Source organism: Oncorhynchus tshawytscha, linkage group LG30 (genome assembly GCF_018296145.1).
Source record: "Oncorhynchus tshawytscha isolate Ot180627B linkage group LG30, Otsh_v2.0, whole genome shotgun sequence".
Taxonomy (NCBI): Eukaryota; Metazoa; Chordata; class Actinopteri; order Salmoniformes; family Salmonidae; genus Oncorhynchus; species Oncorhynchus tshawytscha.
The window spans coordinates 36,558,087-36,561,541 of record NC_056458.1 but is presented as its reverse complement, the minus strand read 5'-3'; the positions used below and the strand labels follow the sequence as shown (position 1 = coordinate 36,561,541).

General features: G+C 44.8%; 1 protein-coding gene across 3 annotated transcripts in view; it reads right to left on the bottom strand.

Annotated features, from left to right (window-relative positions):
- LOC112228332 (myotonin-protein kinase) overlaps positions 1–859 on the bottom strand; it is a 24,127-nt gene extending 23,268 nt beyond the window's left edge. The window contains exon 1 of one of the 3 annotated variants that reach the window (XR_006080398.1): positions 1–859. This exon is cut by the window's left edge and continues 574 nt beyond it. The gene's annotated coding sequence lies outside the window, so the exon portion shown is untranslated. The other 2 variants (XM_042309334.1, XM_042309335.1) reach the window with 2 other exon arrangements.
- Positions 860–3,455: the final 2,596 nt, after the last annotated feature.

Sequence of the window (3,455 nt, the reverse complement as noted above, 5' to 3'; positions counted from 1 at the left end):
GTCTGTCTGTCTGTCTGTCTGTCTGTCTGTCTGTCTGTCTGTCTGTCTGTCTGTCTGTCTGTCTGTCTGTCTCTGTCTCTCTGTCTCTCTGTCTCTCTGTCTCTCTGTCTCTCTGTCTCTCTGTCTCTGTCTCTCCGCCCCCTTATTCTTCTCTCCCCGTGACTCTACGGTGTCTGTTAAGCATGCAGTTACTCCGACTCTAACTCCTGCCCTTTTTTGGTGCGTCCCTTCTCTCCCTCTCCTTCTTTCTCTCTCTCTCCTTCTGTCCAAATGCACTCTCTGCAATATTACAGTAGATGGAGGATTGTGTTAATGTGTAAAAAAGATTGTCTCAATTTTTTCCTCCAAGTGACTTTTTGCTTTGTAATCTCCGTCTCCCGTCCTCTTCATACGTCAATTCTTCCATCCTTCTAAAACTTCAAAGTTCAAAATATTCCACCTCTTTCACAGAATTGTATCTCCATTTTCTAGAACTGTATGTGGTCAAACCAAAACATACACTACTCTGTACCTCAGGTACATGCTTTATGGTCTCCTCAAATCTCACTACAGTTACAGAACTGTCCAAGGTCCATGAGATATTTCGGTCACTTAACCTTTTGCAGACCCTCCATCTCACCTCTCTCTCTCCTTCTGTCTTCACAGCCCTCCTCCCTACCTTCTTCATGCACTCTTTTCAGGGGCACAGTGGTTGTCCACTTCTCTTTTCCAGCTCACTGGCTCTGAAAATCCTCAACTCACTCAGTCTGTCCACCCGTTTATTCTCTCTGTCTGTCTGTCCTTCTCTTCTCCCCCGGTGTCTGTCGCTCATTGTTTGTCTGTTAAGCTTTCCCCCCTCTCTCGTTCTCTTTCTCTCCTCCCAACTTTTCTGTTTTGATTTCTCCAGTGAACTGCCCCCTTCCTCTACTTCTCTGTTTATAAATACATCACTGCTCCTGCCTCCCTCCCTTCAAATCAGCCTCTCTTTTCCTTTTCTTGTCTCTCTATTTTATTTGAATGTTTCATTGTTTTCATAGCACATCCTGCAGAAAGCATGCTTTATGCTGACGTATACTTACTGCTATTATAAACTGGTTACCAACTTAGTTAGAGCAGTAAAAATACATGTTTTGTCATACCTGTGGTATATGGTCTGATATACCACGGCTTTCAGCCAATCAGCATTCAAGACTCGAACAACCCAGATTATAATTCAATACGGTGTTCATTTAAACTCCATATTGATAAGTGTGTTTTGATTTGTGTTTGTGTGCGTGTGGGAACACACTTGCATATTGTGCCTCTCAGGGCTGGGTGTCTCAGGCTCTGCACACTCCTGGATTGCATCCTTCCTGGCAGATCACTCCTAGCAGGTGACGTATAGAGGATCTGTGTCTGGACCACGTACTCGTACTACTGGTGTCCCCCAGGGCTAGGCCCTCTCCTCTTCTCTCTATACACCAAGTCACTAGGCTCTGTCATATCCTCATATGGTCTCTCCTGTCATTGCTATGCGATGACACTCAACTACTTTTCTCCCAAGTGGTGACACGCCTCTCTGCGAGCCTGACAGATATCTCAGCTTGGATCTCACCTAAAGCTCACCCTTGACAAGACGGAGCTGCTCTTCCTCCTGGAGAAGGCCTGCCCACTCCAAGACCTCTCCATCACGGTTGACAACTTCACAGTGTCCTCTTCCCAGAGTGCAAAGAACCTTGGCGTGACCCTGGACAACACCACTGAGTGTTAATTTAACTCCTGAATCAACACTAGAAATGTTACACCGGAAAATCAACACTAGGTAATAACACTGGTCAATTTGCTGTGTAGATGTGTATGCATATAGAGCGTGCATGTGCCTGCGTGCGTTCCTGTATGCACTGTACATGCATTTCTGTCTTTTGTTGGTGCACATCTATACTGAACAAAAATTTAAACACAACATGCAACACTTTCAACGATTTTCCCGAGTTACAGTTCCTTTAAGGAAATCAGTCAATTGAAATAAATTCATTAGGCCCTAACCTATGGATTTCACATGACTGGGCAGGGGCGCAGTCCTTTGCCCACCTACTTGGGAGGCAGGCCCACTCCCTGGGGAGCCAGGCCCAGCCAATCAGCATGTTTTTTTCCCACATAAGGGCTATATTATAGACAGAAATACTCCTCAGTTTCATCAGCTGTCCAGGTGGCTGGTCTCAGACGATCCCGCAGTTGAAGAAGCCGGATGTGGATGTCCTGGGCTGGCATGGTTACACATGGTCTGCAGTTGTGAGGCCGGTTGGACGTACTGCCAAATTCTCTACAACGACGTTGGAGGCGGCTTATGGTAGAGAAATGAACATCACATTCTCTGGCAACAGCTCTGGTGGACATTCTTGCAGTCAGCAAGAATGTCCCTCAAAACTTGAGACATCTGTGACGTGTTAGGTGACAAAACTGCACATTTTAGAGTGGCATTTTATTGTCCCCAGCGGTATAATGATCATGCTGTTTAATCAGCTTCTTGAGATGCCACACCTGTCAGGTGGATGGATTGTCTTGGCAAAGGAGAACTGCTCACTAACATGGATGTAAACAAAATATGAGAGAAATAAGGTTTTTGTGCATATCAACATTTTCTGGGATGAACATGGGACCAACACTTTACATGTTGTGTTTATATTTTTGTTCAGTGTAGCATATCCATATGTGCACAGTGTGTGTTTGTATTATGTGTGCATAGCATATCTTAGACTTAATGAATAAGTGTGTGGTGCCCATGTGAGAGGGTTTGTGTGCTGTTGTGGAGCCCACAGCAACAACAGCATAGCAGTGTGGTGCAGACGGTGTCAGTGGAATGTTTTCCTAAGGAAGTGGTGCTCTGGGACACGCCAGGGAACAGAACACTGGGCCGCTAGCTTGCCATGTGTGTTTTGTCCTATATTTATATTTGATTTATTTTACATTTTTAATCCCAGCCCCCCTCCCCGCAGGAGGCCTTTTGCCTTTTGGTAGGCCGTCATTGTAAATAAGAATTTGTTCTTAAGATCTTAACTGGCTTGCCTACTTTTTTAAAAGCTTCACCCTTGTCAGACCCAATGCTGATCTAATGTTAGCATTGACTGGTTAATATTGGGATGGGGTAAACTGAGCCTAGATCTGCTTCAAGGGTCAGCTCTGTCCAGAACCAATGCATGCTGGGAGAGTAGTGTGGGCACCAGGGTTGGGGTTAATTTCCATTTCAATTAGTTGAATTCAGAAAGTAAACTGAAATTCCAATCCCAATGTCCCCTTTTTTCAGTTGACAAAATATCACTTTACCTCCTTGAATAGTTTCATTAAAATGGAATTGACCCCAACCCTGGTTGGCGCCCACATAGACCTCACAGACTAAAGGGAAGTTGCCTTTAGTTGCTGATTTATGATCAGTTTTTGCATTTTACCCTAAATAGTTGTGGTTAGGATTTGGGGGAGAGTAATCTGACCCTAGAGAT